The sequence below is a fragment of the Schistocerca americana genome, chromosome 8 (assembly GCF_021461395.2).
Source record: "Schistocerca americana isolate TAMUIC-IGC-003095 chromosome 8, iqSchAmer2.1, whole genome shotgun sequence".
In the NCBI taxonomy this organism is placed as follows: Eukaryota; Metazoa; Arthropoda; class Insecta; order Orthoptera; family Acrididae; genus Schistocerca; species Schistocerca americana.
The window spans coordinates 522,474,485-522,496,828 of NC_060126.1; the positions used below are offsets into that span (position 1 = coordinate 522,474,485).

Consider the following 22,344-nt stretch of genomic DNA (forward strand, 5'->3'; position numbering starts at 1 on the left):
GCGATTGGTCAGCGGCCGTAGCTCACGTACACTGGTGTTGTTACGCTCTTGAAAGCAGATCCAATTCATGACTTAGGTACCTTATTACTAAGCCACTGTAAATGAAACTTAAAGATATTCCAATATATTAACAGCCATCAACGTTCTTCTTATTTATACTCCAGTTGCGTAGTTTTTATTTAAAAAGTCAAATGCAGTTGCAATCTCTGTAAACACTTCTTGTGAGGTTGTCGCGCATTTAATACGTACTGTGGAAACGGCAGACGCTGCTTCCCGCTGTGCAGCAGTGAAGCTCCCGCGCGGAACATCGTTGAAAATGGCGAGAAACAAGTTCTTAATGTTTTTCACAAGATTACAGACAAAACAGGCTTTGAAGTTTGTAGAGGAATAGTATTTACTAAATACAAGCAATGTAATGCGTGGCGCGATTGGTTGCGTCGAAGTTTAATACTCGAATATAATGTGGGTAGCTGGTTCGAATCTCGCAGTGCCTTTTTTGTGCACTTTGAATACCTACATCATTTAATTTCATCAAATATTTGCTAATTATCACAAGCTTAATCGTCATTTATTTATGAAAAATGCGTGTCGTCTTGTTTCAGATAATATATCGCCCGCAAACTTCAAGTTTTCCGTTCATATGTACTGTAAATTCTTGTTTTTGTTGTTGTTGTTGTTGTGGTCCTCAGTCCTGAGACTGGTTTGATGCAGCTCTCCATGCTACTCTATCCTGTGCAACCTTCTTCATCTCCCAGTACCTACTGCAGCCTACATCCTTCTGAATCTGCTTAGTGTATTCATCTCTTTGTCTCCCTCTACGATTTTTACCCTCCACGCTGCCCTCCAGTACCAAATTGGTGATCCCTCGATGTCTCAGAACATGTCCTACCAACCGATCCCTTCTTCTAGTCAAGTTGTGCCACAAGCTCCTCTTCTCCCCAATTCTATTCAATACCTCCTCATTAGTTACGTGATCTACCCATCTAATCTTCAGCATTCTTCTGTAGCACCACATTTCGAAAGCTTCTATTCTCTTCTTGTCTAAACTATTTGTCGTCCATGTTTCACTTCCATACATGGCTACACTCCACACACATACTTTCAGAAACGACTTCCTGACACTTAAATCAATACTCGATGCTAACAAATTTCTCTTCTTTAGAAACGCTTTCCTTGCCATTGCCAGTCTACATTTTATATCCTCTCTACTTCGACCATCATCAGTTATTTTGCTCCCCAAATAGCAAAACTCCTTTACTACTTTAAGTGTCTCATTTCCTAATCTAATTGCCTCAGCATCACCCGCTTTAATTCGACTACATTCCATTATCCTCGTTTTGCTTTTGTTGATGTTCATCTTATACCCTCCTTTCAAGATACTGTCCATTCCGTTCAACTGCTCTTCCAAGTCCTCTGCTGTCTCTGACAGAATTACAATGTCATCGGCAAACCTCAAAGTTTTTATTTCTTCTCCATGGATTTTAATACCTACTCCGAATTTTTCTTTTGTTTCCTTTACTGCTTGCTCAATATACAGATTGAATAGCATCGGGGAGAGGCTACAACCCTGTCTCACTCCCTTCCCAACCACTGCTTCCCTTTCATGCCCCTCGACTCTTATAACTGCCACCTGGTTTCTGTACAAATTGTAAATAGCCTTTCGCTCCCTGTATTTTACCCCTGCTACCTTCAGAATTTGGAAGAGAGTATTCCAGTCAACATTGTCAAAAGCTTTCTCTAAGTCTACAAATGCTAGAAACGTAGGTTTGCCTTTCCTTACTCTAGCTTCTAAGATAAGTCGTAGGGTCAGTATTGCCTCACGTGTTCCAACATTTCTACGGAATCCAAACTGATCTTCACCGAGGCCAGCTTCTACCAGTTTTTCTATTCGTCTGTAAAGAAATCATGTTAGTATTTTGCAGCTATGACTTATTAAACTGGTAGTTCGGTAATTTTCACATCTGTCAACACCTGCTTTCTTTGGGATTGGAATTGCTACATTCTTCTTGAAGTCTGAGGGAATTTCGCCTGTCTCATACATCATACTCACCAGATGGTAGAGTTTTTTAGGCCTGGCTCTCCCAAGGCTGTCAGTAGTTCTAATGGAATGTTGTCTACTCCCGGGGCCTTGTTTCGACTTAGTTATCGATTTTCTATTGTAAGTTATTAAAGATTGATTACGTTAAGAAAACCTTACAGAGTTAAATTTTTTGAAGAGAAATGAAAAGTCGTATGCACTTTATTTGGATATGTCCATACTTTCAAACTACGGACGTGGCCTCACACGAGCCAAAGTCATGGAAGACAATAATTCTCACGGCATTGAGCACTCTGTATAAATGATGCATTTTTGCGGATGCTACGGTACCACTGCAGTCCGAACCAAATAGAATTGATCTGGAGCCAAGTTAAGGGATTGGTCGAGAGAAATAACAAAAAAAATTGAGCTACCAGTCGCATTGGAACTAATGCACGTAGCTTTGTCATACGTCTCCACCGAATACTGGTGGAATGCAGAACACCACGTCATGAAAGAAGAGGAGAAAATTTGGTTTTTTTGGATGGCTTCGGGGACTGTATTGTTGATCGCTTCGTTATGAACGTAGCACTGAAATGCATTCCTCAGAGTCTGATATGGAAGTAGTTAAGACGTTACGAGACGACTGACTGTTACACTTACAGTCGCTTCAGTATTTAACTATATGGTGAAGTGCCTGCAATACGCTTTTACATCACACGTAGCTCACGCAGAAAAATTACCCTTTGTTTAAGTTGGGAATTATCATCACTCTTGTTTTTAATTACAAACTACGTTAGCTGACATCACCTAAGAAGCGTACTGCCGGAGTTTTGCCATGCATTATTTCATTCTGTTTACGAATTAAATGACTTTCAATGTTGTTTCTTTACTCCTCTCTTTTTACGTCGTAACTGAAACTGTTCACATCTCCGTAGGTTAGTTCGACCACTTGGCTGGCGAGTACGGTCCAAGTTAAATGCGGCGGTAGTGCAGTTTCCCCGTATCATCGCTGAGTCGATGTGCGCGTAACGCACAGCATAAAAAGTATTTTTAGTATCGTACTTGACTGTACTCGAGACAGCTAGGCTTCTGCGCTACGCTAAACGAAATCCAATGAGGTTGCAGCAAACGAGGAAGAATACATAGTGTAGTGTCTACATGAGGTTTATTCGTATTCTTTGACCTGCCGCCGTCGGCTCATTAAGCACCTAGCATCTTCCTTCCTTCCTTCCTTCCTTCCTTCGAACGAAACCAAAAGTGTCTCCCTCATCTAGGAACCCAAAGGTCGACTTTCTTCTTTCACTAATCGTCCGGCTACGAACTCGATGGGCAATATCGAACGTGAACAAATGATTCTCTATTAAAGGAACCAGCCTAGGTTTATCGAGCTTGTGGTCCGTCTCTAGCCATGCTTTCGAAGCGAGTTACGAAAATACTGAACACGAAAATGGGAGGACTTTCATTGAAGGTGCTCTTCTCCCCTTCCACGTCCCCTGAATACAAGTGAGTGGTTTCCGTTGAAGATCGAAATTTTCCTGCGAAGATATGCAGAGGACGTAGTGGCAGTGGAAGTTTTCTTCGTTGGCATTTGCCTCCCGGATGGAGAGTGGCGGTCCCCAAAAGCTCGTTTTCGCCAGGCCTCCGCTGTTGGAGTTTAAAACACACAGCCTCTTTTTTTATCATGGGATGATGAGTGTTGGAAGTGTTTCGTTCATCGGACACGAACGACGTTAGGTTCTGGGTCTCGCTTGGTGCTACTCGAGATTTGTAGACCTATGAACTAGCTCTTTGTTTCTCCTTATCCATTTTTCTCATTGCGTGTTTAACGATGAGGGCAGAAACACCGTGGTATACTGCATGCGCGCGCTCCCTAGCCATCCATTCCACACACGTACACGGCTGACACGCTACGGCAAAAGCGAAGGGACACGACCCGAGTATGTCTAAAGTAGACAGATGAAAATGGGTCGTAGTACTCAACTTCTGACTGTTAGACATAGCCGTAACGTAGAACGCTCAGCTGTTGATTTATCCAGTTGTCTAGTGTCGTTAATTTTTACGATAATACTCAGTCTGATGACGTAACTTTGTAGGGTGTTGCTGTAAACTTATCCACGTGCTGTCCTCTACTCTTGAGTGTCGTAACAAAACAGGGCAGTGCTGGTCTTTTACGACCGAGGAAATTTTCCTGATATCAACTGTGTGAACAGCCATTGAGCCACTGGTCACCTATCTATCCTTAATTCATTGAACTTTTCGATTTTGGTGATTAGGGAGAAAGTAATATTTCATTGTTGGACACAAAGACAAATCACTTTTCAGTTTTTCTGTACTAATGTTGTTTGTCTTCGTGGACGTGCGTTCGAGTATCAAGCTCCATATCCAAACATCTGATGATGATCGATCCAAGGTTGGTTACATAATGATGTTATTCTGGCAGTTACTGTGACTTTCATTTCTCTCATTCATCACACTTGGAAAATTGTCAAGCTGAGTATTTCCTGTTTCGTGTCTCGGTGTTGGTCATCTTGTAGCTAGCTGGGCGAGGTTCCCCTCAGCAGAACCACAAAATAAGGCGACGCAGTGGCCAAAGCAGTGAGCCATATCCGGGACAAGCAGGCTGCAAATCCCTGGATAGGCGTCGTATTTAAAGCTTTCCGTGATTTCCAAACGCCATCTAACGAACTCTGGAACGGTGCTTGTAATTTTTGTCCAATTACTTCACCGTCGATGTACCGTTAATCTACAACGGTCCTCCTTTTCCAGTAGCATTGTGCGAGCGGGGCACTGTGTTATTACTCATTAGCGTCAACGGTCCAGCTGGTGACTACTTTAGGATTTTGAATAGAACGCGTGTTACTGTTCCGGCAGTCACGCGGAGATTTCAGAAACCTTCAGACTGCAGTCGAATGTGATACTTACTGAGTAACTACATATGTATTTTTCTGTAAAAATCGTAAATGAAAAATTCTAACAGAGTTGCGGTAAATATACTACCTGCGCGTAGTACCACCTCTCTCAATGTGTGACATACTCAGGAGTCGTGCAAGAAGGACGTTTAAATGTGCTGCTAGAACCTGGACTTTCGCCTTTCTAGGCCGCTCTAGGTTTCTGCTGCTCTCTTTAGTTTTGTTTGTCTAGAGCGCACATTATGGTAAGGAGGACAACATTTAAATGAGCTGCCAGAACCTGTACTTCCAGTTGTCTAGACTGCTCTAGCTTCCTGCTGCGCTGGTCTGCAGGCCAGACGTGCACTTCCAGGTATCACTAGGATCGCGCTACGCTGCTGCAGGAACGCGCTACGCTGCTGCAGGAACAGCTCCCCCCCCCCCCTCCCCCCCCCCCCCCCCCCCCCCCCCCGGTCACCGACACCTAGCCACTTTGCTGCAAGCACAGCTAGACTCAGACCAACTCATTTTCTACTTCGAAATGAATAAAACATTAGTAACGGTTGCAGATGTAAACAAAAGTATCCCTTAGCATCAATCCGATTCTTTCGGAAGCTCTACTCGTTATTTAATAGAAATTAAGTCTCCAGTTACCGAAAAAATAATAAGACGTTCTTTATAAATCATAAGATTGGCCTCGCATATGTTTCAAGGTTCGTGTATGTCGAACAGGCTGTTTTCTCGTCACAAGTCACATCATTCTACTGTTAAAGATTGCGAGCTGGAATTTATTAACCGTTGGCATTCGCAATAATTTATATTTTCACTTGGACCGAGTAGAGTTACGATCCATACCTCTAAGGACAGATTTATGAAGTGTCCAGGGATTACTGGTACTGGTACAGTCACGGAGGTCGTGTATCTTAACGAACAAATCAATAAATAAATGCGTGGATGAATCAGTGGATGAATAAATAAGTGAATGAATGAACTGATGACTTAATAAGTTAATGAACTTGTTATCAACTTGAAGGTTTGTTTGGACACCACAATTGTTTACTGTGCCTCGCCCCGTATGATATGGTAGTTCTTCCTTCGCTTGACATGTGTAATTTCTCATGTACAGATAGCTGCCAGAGATGAAAGAAATGATAAGTATGTATGGGACGACACCATCATATTTAGTTGTAAGATGATTATGCTCACTCTGACACGAAAGAAATTTCTGTTCCTAATTCTAAACGCAGAAACTGTGAAAGACGCAATTAAACTTTGACACATTGAAACTATTTGACGAGTCGCGACTCGAACCGCAGACCTTCACTTTTCGAGAGCATCGTTTTATCTACTCGATCATCCTAATACCCTCCAAGTTCCACCCAAAGCAGGAACTTGTCAGTACTTCCCGAGCGGAGCTTTCGCCCCAGGAGCGTGTGCCGTTTCATTGGATCCTCCCTGGCGCAGAAGTTCATTCGTGGTCGACCGCTACCAGAGGTTGTGCGATGTCCTCAGTGATTGAGCCATCCCAATCCATTCCCCGTCGCGGAACGTCTTTCCACAACTACTGTGCTGAAAAATGTGCTGTCAATATAAAGATACAAATGTGGACGCAGTCAAATTGAAATAAATTATACGTCTTAATCTTACTAAACTGCGTGAAAACAGATACACACCTACCCTGAGGAACTCACCAACTTGCCAGAGCTGATCAGCTGCTATGGTGATGAAATATGATAAAAGAAGGATTACTCAGTTTCAAATACCCTCTCAAGTCATATCAAGCTGAATGCTGCCATTGTTTTGTAAATAAATTCATGGCTGACGTCTTTCCCACTATAAGGCTTTACGTTTCTGAAGACCGGCTCTTCGAAAAGAAATGAAGAGCATCACCATTACCCACTTCTCCTACTCCTACATTTTCTCAGAACAGGTCTCAAGCCATAGAACAAAAGTGTAAGAAAATGGTGACTCAGTCACGATGTAACATTTCACCTGTGAACATAGATCAGATTCAAATGTTCAAATGTGTTCAAAAATGGTTCAAATGGCTCTGAGCACTGTGGGACTCAACTGCTGAGGTCATTAGTCCCCTAGAACTTAGAACTAGTTAAACCTAACTAACCTAAGGACATCACAAACATCCATGCCCGAGGCAGGATTCGAACCTGCGACCGTAGCTGTCTTGCGGTTCCAGACTGCAGCGCCTTTAACCGCACGGCCACTTCGGCCGGCGTTCAAATGTGTGTAAAGTCCTGTGGGACCAAACTGCTGAGGTCATCGATCCCTAGTCTTACACACTACGTAAACTAAATTATCCTGAGGACAAACACACACACCCATGCCCGAGGGAGGACTCGAACCTCCGGCGGGAGGGGCCGCGCAGTAAGTTCTTACTGCAGCTCACAGGATACAAGTACTGAAGCAAGGGTGCTGTCTGTCTCCCACACTGTTTGAAAGGTATGTGCAGAAGGCACTGGATCATTGGTTCAGAAAGTGCATGGGCATCGGGGTTGAATTAGGTAACCAGTGTACGTACACACTTTTCTATGCTGATGGTCATATCGTTGCAGCAAACTGTGAAGAGGATATATCTTACATGATTAGGAAACTGTTGGAAGAGTGTAAAAAGTGAGGTTCGAAAATGAATTTTGAGAAGGTGGAATACGTATGTTGCGGCGGAGAAGAGGGAAGTAACTTGAATATTGGCGGACATGTTATCAAAGAGTTGAAGTACCTAGGTAGCATCCTGTCACGTGATGCGAGATCTGACAGAGATATCCAACAGTGGACCAGGCAGGGAAGGCGGCTATCCAAAAATCAAATCCTGTAGTTTGGTCCTCAAAAATGAGTTTTAAGGTCAAAGTGCACTTATACAAGTCCATGGTTGAACCAATAAAAAGCATTGGGAGTGAGCGTTGGGAACTCACAGAAAGAAAAAGAAGAGAGTTGGATCTTAAGGAATGGACTACTTGAGAAAAGCATGTAGAGAATTTCCCGATTTGATCACATAAGAAATGAGGAAATAACAGTAGGAACACACTCATTATAGTGTTCCGGACAGAATAAAAGATTGACAGCCAGGACGGTTTGGGCATTTCAAAAGATTGGACGGAGATAGATGGCTCAACATAGTACTTCCATGGAAACCTCCCGGAAGGAGAGGAACAGGAAGACCTGGGGAAGTGTTGCTAAGTGGTGTCCAAGAAGCGATGGGGTAGAGTGTCGAGGTCGAGACGTTTGGCGACGGAGATGCGGGATGTGGCGCCAGCTCTAGGACCCCCGCAACAAAAAGAACAACTCAGCTTCTCTGAAATGGAATGAAATGATACCAGTTCAAACCACTCACATGTGCTGGACTCGCACCGTTAGAGTATCGGAGCGTGTCCCGGGGCCTAACACAAACTTTCATTGTCAGTTACGTTTCTACTAATCAACACTACCGGTAGAGATTTGTCTTGGAAGGTGTATGGAAATGGTACCACTAGGAGAACGGAATATGTGGGGGACTGTGCCGTAGCATGCCGCATTATACACATGCACACCTGTGTGTAAATCGTGCTCGTGATAAGCACGAAGTCTGATCCCGGTCTTGCACAGACTTTCAGCTGCCGCTGCATACCTGTTAAATCTAATTCTGCCCCGTGGCCTTGCACATTCCCGTAGTCTGCTATTGTGTATCTTTCAGTGACACCGGTGCTTTGCGGACAAGTACTCGCTGCGAAATAACAGTAATTGTGAGGGACAGCCTTGAGCGGCATAGCTGATTACTGTAGTGATAACGGGAACACACGCAGTACATTCAGGAAGTGTCTCTTCTTTCCCCCCCCCCTCCCCCTCCCCCTCCCGCCATTTCTAATAGAGTGTCATTAGGGAGTTGCAAATGTGCGCAGTCGTTAAGCGAACTTTGAAGCGTGTGTCTGGTTGCTGGAGTCAAGACAGGTGCCTTGTTTCTTCAACGGAGACAGCGAATCATCTAACAAATATTCCACGTACGCCACATTTTGTCTTCTCTTATCTGAACTCATTGTGAAGATAGCATTTTTACTTCAAAACTAAGCGGTGATCCACAGATGCTGTCGCCAAAAGCGTGCAGCAGACTTTCGGCCTTGCACGAAGGAAACGCCAGTATGTCGTTTGAGGACAATCCCGCTGAGGTGCAGGGGCCAATACCTTCAGAGTAGCAACAGAGAGAAATAGCATTTCATCTACATCATACTCCGCAAGCCACCTAATGGTGTGTGGCAGAGGATACTTCCGATACCACTATCTGATCCCTCCAACCCTATTCCACTCCCGAATGATGTGTGGGAAGAATGATTGTCGGTAAGCCTCTGTATTGGCTCTAATTCCTCGAATTTTCTCCTCGTGGTCAATACGCGAGATCTGTGTGTGTGTGTGTGTGTGTGTGTGTGTGTGTGTGTGTGTGTGTGTGTGTGTGTGTGTGTGTGCGGGGGGGGGGGGGGGGAGGGGGGGGGAGCAATATGTTATCCAACGCCTCCCGAAGAGTGGGTGCTCTTGCGAAATTCCAGTAGTAAATCTCTCTCTTGTAACGTCTGGCAGTGGAGTTTGCCTAGCATTTCCGTATCGCTGTCTCACCAACTAAATTACTAAACGATCCCGCGAGGAAACGCGCCGTTCTTCGTTGTATCTTCTATATCTCCTCTATCAGTCCTACCTGATACAGATCCCGGATAGATGACCAATACCCAAGAACCGGGCGTCCAAGCGTCTTATAAGCCACTTCCTTCGTGGATACGTTACACTTCCTTAAGATTCTGAGTCTGGTGTCTGCTTTTCCCTCTTTCTGTTTCATGTGGTTATTCCACTTACGGTCGCTCTGGATAGTTACGCCTAGATATTTTACGGCAGACGCTGTCTCAAGCTGTTTGTCATCAATAATGTACCCATACAGTAGTGGATTTCTTTTCCTGTGTATGCGCAATATGTTACATTTATTTACGTTCAGGGTCAACTGCCAGAGTCTGCACCAATCATCAATTCTCTGCAGGTCGTTCTGCAAATTCTTACTATCTTCTTGGGGTACTACTTTGGTATAGACAACAGTATCATGTGCGAGTAGCCTTAAAGAGCATCTGACGCCTTCTGCTAGATAATTTATATATATTGTAAACAGCAACGGTCCTATCACACTTCCCTGTGCTGCTCCGGATATTACCTTTACATCTGCCGATTTAGTTCCGTTAAGAGCGACGTGTTGAATTCTGTCTGCAAGAAAGTCTTGAATCCAATCGCAATTTTGCTCCGATACCCCGTAATCTCAGTTTTTTTTTCATTGAACGGCAATGCTGGACGGTGTCAAATGCCTTTTACTGAAGTCGAGGAACACGGCGTCAACCTGAGCGCCGTTGTCCACTGTGCTGTGGATCTCATGGAGGAAAAGAGCGAGCTGAGTTTCGCCGGATCTCTGTTTGCGGAGTCCATGTTGATTTTTATAGAGGAGACGCCCATTTTCCAAGAACGTCATAATTCTTGAGCATGAAACATGTTCCATAATTCTGCAACAGATTGACGTCAACGGTATAGGTCTATAATTGTGTGGGTCTGTCTTACGGCGCTTCTTAAAATCGGGAATATCCTACGCTTTTTCCAGTCGTTAGGTACCTCTCGTTCCTCAAGCGATCTACGATAAATCACAGCTAGAAGGGGAGCAAGTTCTTTCGCGTAATCTTTGTAGAATCTTGTAGGTACTTTTTCTGGTCCTGACGCCTTTGCACTACTAAGCGATTTTAGTTGCTTCGCAATTTTGCGATCTATTATCTCAATATCTTCCATTTCGACGTTCCTACGACGATTGAGAGGAGGGACCGTGTTACAGTCTTTCGCGATGAAACAACTTCTGAAGACCGAATTCAGTATTTCGGCCTTCTGTTATCTTCCGTTTCGGTGCCTGTGTGGTCACTGAGAGAATGAATAGACGATTTTTTACGCACTTACTGATTTTACATATGACCAAAATCTCTTAGCGTTTTTAATCAGGTCAGCTTACATCGTAGTACTTTCAGAATGATTCAATGCTTCTATCATAGCTCTCCTTACCCCCATTTTCGCTTCGTTCAGCTTTTGTTTTTCAGCTAGGTTTTTACTTCTCTTGAATCTGAGATGAAGTGCTCGTTCTTTACGTAGCGCTTTTGTAACACATAGTCGCGGAGTGATTATAAAATCTTTGAATATGTCGTCAAGCGTAGAACGGAAAGGAAATGCGCTGCGCGCTCTCCGTGACGCACTGCAGCCCGAGCACCGTCCATCGTGGTTACTTTACCCTGTGGCCTTGGAAGGAGGAGTGGATAACTTGTGAGCCCAGAAAAAGAACGGAAGGCAAGCATCGCAGCTCTGGTTCTTTTGTTCTCTTCTCCCTGTTGTCTACACTGCTAGCCAGTGCGAAATCAGATAATGCCCTGCCGCTCTCGTGACGCACTTGAGAACAAGAAACCTGATCTTGCAACAGTGAACGACCTCATATGTCGCACATCACTCGGTGTCGGACAAACACAGTATAGACTGCATTCTTTGCTGGCCCTTTTTTTCCGGAAAGTCCCTTTGCTGCTTGACAGATTCCTAAGAAGACGCTGTAAGGCTGACCTTAGGTTTTTCTACTGTCTGTCAGAGTATAGGTTGCCACGAACATTTGAGATGTGTGACGGGCCTAACGCGAATCCGAATAGCTGCCATTCGCAAAGTGTGTGCTGCTAAATGGACAATTTGTGCAAGTGTCGACGAGAAGAGTTAATCTAGGATTGTCACTTGTTCAGCGCGATGATTGTTAAAGTCACGAGTTCGAGTCCTTAGTCCGGCACACGCTTGTGACTTGCGCTAAGTGTATACCGGAGTCTATACTAAAAAACAGAAAATGTCGTCTCAGTAAAACAGCAAAGACAATAGTTCTTTATCGCCGTTACTAGTTTTGCAGCGTATTGAGAGTATGTTGCTGGAGCTTGGAAGGTACGGAAGTTGATAAGTGATAGATGCTAAAACTTCTAGCCGGTCCGCCATGCTTATTCGACTAGCACAATTGGCAGCTCTGTGCGAATGGCAACAGTCCTGGTTCCAATTCTGGTCTGACACACAGTTGTAACTTCTCATAAATTTTCGCTCAAAACCTATTCCTTAGAATGCCATACTGTCAGGGATCTCGATGCGATAGGGTGATTTAAATTACTGAATGATTTTTTAAAAAAATTAAGCATATGATTTGTTGTATCGTTGGTTATTGTAAGACTGTTGCAGTATAATGTAATCAAACACTATTTCCAGAAACTTTCATATATTCTGTCGACTGTTTTCGACTCATCACTGGTCATTGTCGGGTAGTATAAAAAATTTGTGTCCGGAGTGAATCTTCGAGTCTACGTCCGTAACCGAGTGATCAGCACGTCGGTGTCTCATGCGGAGGACCCGGGCTCGTGTCCCGTTACTGTTAGAGTTTTTTTTTTCCTTAGTGAGAGGACTGGAACTGCACTCAGCCTGGTGAGGCGAGTTAAGTAGCTACTTCGATCAGAATTACACACGCGAGTTCAGCCTGGCCGTAAGCAGCGCCTCCTTCAAACTAGTCGTTAGAATAAATCGTGTGCCATTTGGAGCCACTGTTCGATAACACTGTAAATAAATACACACATACAACTCGAAGGGGAATGTTTATGAAACGTTGACACTTCAACTACTGCTTATCGCAGAAACAGAAACGACGACCACGACGACGACGATTTCGCGCTGTCAGTGTCACGCTACAATCCGGTCCATCGTTAACCAAGACAACATGACTGCGTTATCCACACACCACATGTCGCACCTGATTGAACAGCTGCAAAGAGACAGTGTTTCTGCGGTTAGGCGGACGTGTGGACCAGAATGTGGTGGTCTTGTTCCTCGAGCGACGTTAATTCGATGTCAAAGGAAAGGACGCGGCGGTAGGCTCAAATGGCTCTGAGCACTATGGGACTTTACATCTGAGGTCATCAGTCCCCTATAACTTAGAACCACTTAAACCGAACTAACCTAAGGACATCACACACATCCATGCCCGAGGCAGGATTCGAACCTGCGACCGTAGCGTTCGCGCAGTTCCAGACTGAAGCGCCTAGAACCGCTCGGTCGTGGCGGCGTGGCGGTAAGTCAACGTTAAGTGAAGGTACACTTAAGATTTCCTCGGAGTCTGCATCCATCTCTTCCCAAGTACCAGCTTCAGTATGTGAAGACTGTTGGAGAACCACTGACAGTCGTTGGTGGAAAAAAAAGGAAACCAGCTTAACGGTGTTTCACAGTCGAGCAACTTTGTGGTCACTGCGGAAATGGAGGGGGATTCGCCAGAACTGCCAGAAAGCTCGTACACAGTCATCCGAGATAGGTCGCGCTGTCGCTGTCTCGTTAACCGAGAAAACTATCATACCAACGGTAAAGCGGAGCCTGAAGGGACAATCGTTAATTAATGTCACACCTTACGCCGGAGGGAGGAGCAGCAAGGGTTAACCTCCCAACAAGATAGCACTTAGTCACATTAGGGGTTCGCAAATCGACGGGTGCCAGGTCGACCGACACACCATCTTTTAAAAGTGGCTGCACCCCTTGCAGAATATCTGCATGTGATTTATGTCTGTGTAGCCTCATAAAGGACATACTTTAACCCGACTCAATGCAGCGCCGTTGCCGGAATTGAGTAGGTGGCTTACCACAGCAATGAAGAAGACATACCAAACCCATGTCAGGGAGGCAGGGGGTTGACGAGAATGCGGCTTTACTCCTAGAAAAGAAGGAAGGTTAGGATTCAACGTGTTGTCGACGATCAGATGTTTAGGGAGACGAGGTGCGAGCTAGGCTTGGGGGAGGATACGTAAGGAAATAGACTGCGCGCTAGTCACAGGAAAGAACCCAGCAGTTGCGTTGCTGATTGGCAGAAAGCATAGAAAACTGAATTTTGATGGCCGTACGGGGATCAGAAACCCTGATTTTACTGAGACCTGTCTCTCAGCAAGTGCACACTGCTCTCTGGATACCTGTTGAATTAGTAACATGGTGTGCATAAGGTCAGTGCAAAATCTTCTAAGGTTGTTCCCTCAGACTTTACGATGAATGGAAGTTCAGCTGTGATGAAACTGTGGAATAATTTGTAGTCGCTCTCTATTTCAAAACGGGTGGTCCTAAAGTGTTTGTAATACAAGAAAACGACGACGACGACGACGACTGGGTTTGGCATTAGAAATGAGCTTTTACAACTTTGACTGTGGGTTTCTTCCCCCTATCTCACGCCTGGCGCTGCTCAAACGTAGCACGAATTTGCAACAGAGCATTATTTGCTTGTCGCTAACGATCGAGGAGAGTTGGTTTGCAGCAACGTGTTCGGTGAAGAGCGAAAAGTGGGGCCGCCCGTTACTAAATAACAAAGGCATCCGCTAACTGCAGACGTGTCAGTGCCGTGGCAAGAGATACTGATAACATGACCCAAATTTATCATGATACGTGACACCGCGTGGATGCAGAACGGCTGCACAGCGTTGACTTGAGGTGAAGCTGATGTACAAGGTGTTCAAATGGTTCTGAGCACTATGGGACTCAACTGCTGAGATCATTAGTCCCCTAGAACTTAGAACTAGTTAAACCTAACTAACCTAAGGACATCACAAACATCCATGCCCGAGGCAGGATTCGAACCTGCGACCGTAGCGATCTTGCGGTTCCAGACTGCAGCGCCTTTAACCGCACGGCCACTTCGGCCGGCTACAAGGTGTTCCACATAACGTGTACTCTCTCAAAGTGTTAAAAGGATGACACTGAATTGCCTTACTCTGCACCAAGTAAACGCACCGTTGATCAGATCAAATGGTCGAATCCACAACGCCTCGCCGTCGAGAGAGGAGAAATATTTTAAGGACGGGGCCCATCGGCTACGATGTCATCAGAGGCAGAGTGCAACCTTGGGTAGGATCAGGCTTTAGAAGGAAACTGGTCGCGTGCTTTTAGAGGAACCGTCCCGACAGATGTTTTTAAGCGGTTCTGGGAAACTAAGGAAAGCCTGTATTTGGATGATCGGGCCGCGAAATTGAATTCTCATGAATGCAAGTCTCATGAATGCAGTGAGATATGTAGTATATCCCTGCCAAACTTATTTTCGTAATCTTACTGTGTACCGTGATTGTTAGATGTCTATACCACCGCTTATACTAATAATATGTTACGAGGTTCATTCCTTGACAGAGAACTGTTAACGTGTCGCTTAGTCGCACGAATAACAGTACACATTGTTTCGCTCTGATGATCTTCGGATATAGCGCAAAGAGCTCCTAGGTATGTGCAAAGAACTATGCAGGGTGTTTTCGTTTATTAACACTTGCCTTTTTCCCCAGCACTCATCGCCAGTGAAGCGAGTGATGAACGGAAAATGGTGGTAACTATCATTACGGACTCCTAAAAGGGCTCTATAGCTTTGAACGCTTCCCAGAACAATTTCCGGGAACTATTAGATTAGTGCGAGGGTCAGCAGGTAGGTATGCAGCTCGTATGTGACATTTCAGTGTTTTCACTCGTAACGTAGTCACTTCAGTGATTTGTGTGAGTTTCTCTGAAAAGCTTTTACTGAAATGATTTGTTTAGCTCCTAAAGTGCTGTTCCATATTAAGAGATGTGAATAGGTTATTGTAGCAAATGTATATATCAAATAACATACGCCAGATACGCAAATTTTTAAAATATGTCATCTTTTACAAGCGTCAACAGTTACCAGGAACTTAACTACGTTTCTCACTTATTAAAATATGGGACCTTTCATTTGCTTAAACAGTTACAAGACTTCAACTACTTTCATCGCACAGTCTGCAGTGCTTCTTAATGACCTGCAGAGGAAGATACTGCGACACTTTGACATCAGAGGCAATTAGAAAGACGTAGTATTAGTACGTATAAAGATGTAGCACCACTTTCTGAACTATTGCAACAGTGTAACAGTAACAGTGACGAGTATACTGTGTTGTTTCCAATAAATACGTGTGATGGTAAATAAGTTTTCATTTTAACAATTTAAATTTGTCTTTGTATTTGAACAGGCAGCACTGTGTATCGATTGCACTCATGAAGGAGCCGGCCGGTGTGGCCGACCGGTTCTAGGTGCTTCAGTCTGGAACAGCGCGACCGCTACGGTCGCAGGTTCGAATCCTGCCTCGGGCATGGATGTGTGTGATGTCCTTAGGTTAGTTAGGTTTAAGTAGTTCTAAGTTCTAGGGGACTGATGACCTCAGATGTTAAGTCGCATAGTGCTCAGAGCCATTTGAACCATTCGAACTCATGAAGGAAAGCACGATAGGTAAATCTGAAGACTACACGAAACTTTCTACCTCGTTAAAGCTTCGGCTGCTGCAACTGAACATATCCGTACTACGGTGGAACTCATTTAGGTCTCCATGCGCACACAAAAAATTTTCAGAACTAAAACTTGAGATGCCGTGCAGCGCGCCTTTCCTAAATTTAATGTTAACTTAAGTGTTTGTTCTGCAGCTGATGCTCGCTAATTCTCTCTTAATATCCATATAACCGTATACGGGATGTATTCGAACGGGGCTAAACGAGAGTTCAAGGGACCAGGATTTATTTTCTCGCTTGTGCAGGCTTTCTGCAAACAGGCCTAGCAGATACGTGTTGCACATAGGGAGGTTTCAGAAGAGAGAAGAAACAGAATAAGAGATATCCGTGGTATGAAGAAATATTGTAATAAATTGTAACGTAATGTAATACCTAAGATATCTGTCAGTTACCTGAGTTTTTACATTCTGGAATTTTGAAGACTTTTTCAAGCTCATATATCTTACCAATAACTGGCTGGTAAGTATCCGTTGAAAATTCATGAAATCTATATCATAAATCTGTGTCATAAATCATAACTTGTCTGCTCATTAGTCTTCGTTCTCTAAAGCATTGAAAGCACCGACACCCTAGTGAGAAGTATCATCCATGCCAGTACTTCTCCAACCTTTCGGAATGTACGTAACGCACAGTATTTACCCGGGATGTGTGCAAATAATGAAAGATTCGTTTTATCGAAGTATAAAAATGTGTAACTATATATAATGACTGTAGGTAAATTAAGTGACTTCCGGCATTTCCTGGAAATTGCCCTCACTTACGCTGGTGGAAAGGCTAATAGTGTCACGGAGGGTGTGTCATGAAACAATTGGCAACGGAGCTCACGCATACTGCTTTCTCACTGCTGCAGGTTTGAATGTATTGAAGCGTGAAAATGAGGGAAGAGCTTGATGTGTCGAGTCACTGAATACTGCATTGACATTGATGGAAACCACCTTGCCTTGAGGATATAGTGGACGCTGTTGGAGCGTGCATTAATACGTGTCACTTAAATCACGCACTATAAAAGCTTCGTGCCGCCTTCAATCACATAGGCATGTACGCTACGTACGGTGTATCGTTGTCGTCGTCGTCGTCGTAATCCTTGATATGATTTGATCGTCTCGGCAGCGGAGATCACTAACATGCGGTAGCGCGTCAATGCCATAACGTAGATACCCAGTTCGAATCCTGTTGGTAAAAGAAATTTTCTTTGCCAGAATGCTGTCAGCAAGCGAAGTTGAGATGGCGGCACACAGTTCTGGACCACCAGAATATGTCTCAGTGTCCAAAGGGAAATCTCGGGCTTCTCCGCAGTGTGTGGTGTGAGAGCGTGTAGCCCTTTTGGTTGCGATTCCTGGATGAGAGAGAAGCCAATGTTGGCGGCGTCTTTGGCGCTGTTCGAAAGTGCTAGCTGCGGCTGATTCCTTCCCCGCTCTTCCTGTTGTCTCGATAATCATTACCAAGAAAATAACACAGAAGCAATCAGCTGGATACAGTTACACGTAATACACGCGATGTAGTTACATGTATTACGCTCTATGTACTGGCTGGTGAAAGGCTTTGGTTAGCCGCGCGCAGTAGGATTTTCCAAGAGTGCACTGCGGGATATTCAACAGTTTCTTTACAGTGCTTAGTATTGGAATTTAGTTATGCATAGCATATTTTGTCCACTGCTGCTACGCAATTGCAAGGAAATGATACCCCACTCTCACTCACACCCATATAAAGAGGTCAGTACATGTACTGCCAATTTAACAGTGGTTAATGGAATTGGCTCTTCGTTCGAGCGGAAAAAAACGGAAGAAAGAGACAAAATGTTGAGAAAAGCCACATCTGTGGGTCGTAATAATCGTAATAAGTTTAAAGTTCCGTTGCTTATACGGTCAAGGTTATGAACTCAAAAGTGCTTCCTTTACAGTAGTTGGACAGATTTATTAAGTAGGATTGTATACGGTGGTATGATGCCCATTTACACATACAGTACGTGACTATTTGCTTGATTCTTAAAAAGTATTTTTGCTATCAGACATTTTATTTCCTGGGGTATATACCAGAGTTTCATGGACGTGTACTTAACTCCATGTTGAGCCATTGCTAGGATGTGCAAAGGGTGAAGTGGATTATTTCTTTCCACTGCAGTTGTTTCGGAGTATTGCTACGAATGCCAAATCGAACTGTTAGCAAACGTCATAAGAGAATAAATATACTTTACGCTAGGATATACTAGCCTGAACTTCTCAAACATATATATAGAAAATGTGTGTATGTACTCCACAGATAATTTTGAGTACCTTCTTTGTTGCCTAATTCGTGAGTTACCATAATGTAATATACTTCACGACAATAATGAATGAAAGTACACACTATATTAAAAGCTCTTGGCATTTACGATAAACTGCTAAAAATTTATATCGTAAAATAAAAGTACAGTTCATGCAAATAGAAGTGAACACGGTAAACGAGATGCACAGTAGAACCCTTTCAGGCGATCGCCAGTATAAGACGTGTTGTCATCGAGTCAAGCGGAGTGCTCCATCAGGATACGCTCTGGGAAAATACATTCGAAGTTGAACATGCCATCAGTACAAAGCAAGTTACAGGACAAAGTTCTTCTAGTCAAACGCGTGAAATGGTTGCATGTTTGCCGATATATCAAGAAAATTGCTGTTCTAGGTGCTCCATTGAAACGAGTGGCCGAAGCAACTGGTGAATTGTTTGCTTTCGTTCGGTGAATTAAGAGAGAACTGGAAAGAGTCCGCCGGCCGTTGTGGCCGAGCGGTTCTAGGCGCTTCACTCCGGAACCGCGCTGCTGCTACGGTCACAGGTTCGAATCTGCCCCGGGCATTGATGTATGTGGTGTCAAAAAATGGTTAAAATGGCTCTGAGCACTATGGGACTTGACTGCTGAGGTCATCAGTCCCCTAGAACTTAGAACTACTTAAACCTAACTAACCTAAGGACAGCACACACATCCATGCCCGAGGCAGAATTCGAACCTGCGACCGTAGCAGTAGCGCGGTTCCGGAGTGAAGCGCCTAGAACCGCTCGGCCACAGCGTCCGGCCTTATCCATATCGTCCAGAGTCGAATAATTTAGTGCTGATGTGGCAAGAGTCAAGAATGGCGTTTTTGAACGTAGTGTGTCCTTCAGAATGGATACGTTATTAACACCGATAAATGAACAAATTGCTTCTATAACAATGGAAGAGTAGGAAAAATGCTGTGACCACATAAGTAAAATTGAAGAGCAGTATATTTCAAGTGATGGTTTACTAGGCCAAACGCTGGAGACGATCATAAATGTGCGAAGTAGCACAGACTCGAATAGTGATAGTCATAGTGTTAGAAATAATACTGATTCGGCGAGTGTAGACGAAAGTGACTCAACTGACACAGATATGGGTGCTGAAAATGAAGGAACGTAATGTGGAGCATTTTCTTATCGTATTTTGTGTGTGGAAATAGTGACAGTGGAAGAGCCGTAGTATTGTATCAAGCGATGAACTGCTTATTTCTAATGTGCAGTTGCGTCTGGAATTTGTCTAAAGATCTGTGAACATTACCTTACGAGTGAAGCTACAGTTTACGACCAAATTGTACGTTTCACGTGGCTATACTTGTAAAATGAACCCGCTTACATCTTCGTATGGATGCTGGCCCTTTGCTTGTCGGCTACACTAGACTACCCTTTCCTCTCCTGCATTTCCCCTCCGAAGCGTAAGAGTGTCCTCCTCTGTTTGCATGAAGTGTACTTCAACTTAAACGCTTTAATAGAAGCATTATTTTGCGTTAAAGTGTTCTTGAGTGTGCTCCTCCTGAAAATTGCAACTGTTGACATTATTTGCTAATTTCCTTCCGTATGTTGCATTTATCGATGGACACGCAGGATGGTCAGAAACAGTCGGAAAAGCTTGTAAGTGTGTTGCAGGATATGTGATGCTGCGATATAACTATTAACAAAAAAAAATCGATATGTTGCGCCGTTTCAGATTTAATTAGCATTGAAGTTAGGCCATGAGGTCGTTGCGTGCGTGATTTAAAGCGTGTGGTTTCTTCATACCGAACGAAACGTATCTTTTGGCCAGGTAGCTTGAATTGATCAGCTCCGAGAACGGCACATCGTAACTGGTAGTGAGCAGAGCACCTGGACGAGTCACACCTCACGGACCCACAGGTGTCTGGGCATTACCGCATTTTCAGCGCGTGCGAGTGCTTGACTGTGCGCGTGCAACGACCTGATTGGCGAAATTCAATGCTAATTAACTCCGAAACTATCCCACGTATCGAATATTTTTCTTAACACACTTTCCTAATGAGCTACAACTAGCCTATAATGAAGAAAAAGAAATCATCATACAGTTCAGTGCTGACGCCTACGAAGTTACCTGGTCAGCACCATACATGTAAGAATGCAACTGATGTTAACATTACAAAATAGTGTGGGGACCCAAGTCTAAAACCAACATCTGGAGCAGCGCTGCAGCTTGTTAAGAAGGACTGGAAGCGTTGTCTTAAATTTATGTGTTACATTCATGGCAAAAAGTGGATGACATTTGGCTCATTAGTCTTTAGGCACAACTTGCACGAACGCCCAGGTTTACGCAAATCCGATCCTTCCACGGTTTGTTATTCCCCACGTAGTCGTAGTTCGACACTTAAGCTAAAAGCTGAAGAAACACCAGTGTTTGACACTAAATTGATTCCTTATTTCTAGATTTTCTGAAACTTTTGACAACGCACTTCACAAGCGGCTTGTAATCAAACTGCGTGCGCATGGAATGTCGCCTCAGTTATGCGACGAGATTCACGACTCCCTGTCAGAGAGATCACACTTCGTAGTAACTGATGGGAAGTCGTCGAGAAAAGCCGAAGAAAATTCTGACGTCATATACACGATTTAGGAGGCAATCAGAGCAGCTGTTTTAGGCTATTTTTCCACATGAAGCTATCGTTTATTAAAGTTATCAGAAGATCAAAACAAACTGCAAAACGATTAGCCCTAAATAAAGAGAAGTGTGACGTCGTCCACATGAGTGCTAAACGAAATCCGTTTAACTTCGGTTACACGATAATCTATCAAACCTAAAGGCCGTAAATTCAACTAAATACCTAGGATTTATAACTACGAATAACTAAGTTGGAAAGAAAACAAGACAGTGTTTGGGGAAGGTGAACCAAAGACGGTGTTTTATCGTCAAAACACTTAGATGATGCAACAGATATACTAGAGAGAGTGCCTACACTACGCTTGTCCGTCCTCGGTTGAAGTCCCGCTGCGAGGTGTGGGAACCTTACCGGACAGGATTAACGCAGTAAATCGAGAAAGTTCAGAGAAGGACAGCACAATTTGTATTATCGAGAAATATAGTAGAGAGTGTAAGGGACGTGAGACAGGATTTGGGCTGGACGCCATTAAAACAAAGGCTTTTCTCGTTGCGGTGGATCTTCTCATGGAATATCAATCACAAACTTTCTCTTCCGAATGCGAAAATATTTTGTTGATGCCGACGTACAAAAGGCGAACGTTCTGTTTGATGACAAAATGACAGAGAAGTACTGTGAAGGCGGTTCGATGTACCTTCTGCCATGCAGTTAAGTAGCCATGTAGATACAGATGTAAATAATTTCGTGGTAATAAAATATGATGTTACTGTTTCCGACGAAAATCAATTTGTTTCTTAAAAGAAAATGAAGATGTATCAGAATGGGAGACGTGATAAAGTGAAACACACAGTTGACATCTGGTACGTGTCTGTGACGAGAGAGAGAGAGAGTGAGCGAGTGCCCCAGGCACGGAGGACACGAGACGAGACTCACGGCAGAGTTGGTGGGCTGCAGGTGTCCGGGCCGCCCGCTTCGCCACCCTGTCGTGTCCTGTCCTGTCCCGCGGGCTCCTCGGTGGTGCTGGCGAGGCGCGCTGCGCAGACGAAGGCCGCACACTGTGCCCGGCTGGCGGTCGCCTCTACCGCGCCGTACCGCCTGACGTCACAAGGACCCTCCTACCGGACGCCGCTCCGCGCACGAGAGAGGGGGGTGGGCCACACTCTACCACTGTCCCACCTCTTCTTTCCGCTGTTTCAGGAATTGTTTT

At 44.2% G+C, this 22,344-nt stretch overlaps 1 protein-coding gene across 1 annotated transcript in view; it reads right to left on the reverse strand.

Annotated features, from left to right (window-relative positions):
* Positions 1 to 22,134, reverse strand: part of LOC124544788 (glucose dehydrogenase [FAD, quinone]-like) — a 116,117-nt gene extending 93,983 nt beyond the window's left edge. Inside the window, exon 1 of the mRNA XM_047123469.1 lies at positions 22,071 to 22,134. The gene's annotated coding sequence lies outside the window, so the exon portion shown is untranslated. The remainder of the gene's footprint in view (positions 1 to 22,070) is intronic.
* Positions 22,135 to 22,344: the final 210 nt, after the last annotated feature.